The following is a 210-nucleotide window of genomic DNA, read 5'->3' on the forward strand; positions in this document are numbered from 1 at the left end:
TTGATGCCACATACGCACGCACGCACGCACGCACGCACGCACGCACGCACGCACGCACGCACATACACTAGCATATGATATATACAACGTCTAGCACATAAGCAAATATATGTGCGATGAGGAGGAAGAGCTTTAAGGTCGAAGAGAAGTTGGAGGAGAGGAGGAAAAACGTTGTCGGTGTGCAGGATGGGGAATAGTCAGCGAAGATGT

Source organism: Priapulus caudatus, unplaced genomic scaffold (assembly GCF_000485595.1).
Source record: "Priapulus caudatus unplaced genomic scaffold, Priapulus_caudatus-5.0.1 Scaffold107, whole genome shotgun sequence".
NCBI lineage: Eukaryota > Metazoa > Priapulida > Priapulimorpha > Priapulimorphida > Priapulidae > Priapulus > Priapulus caudatus.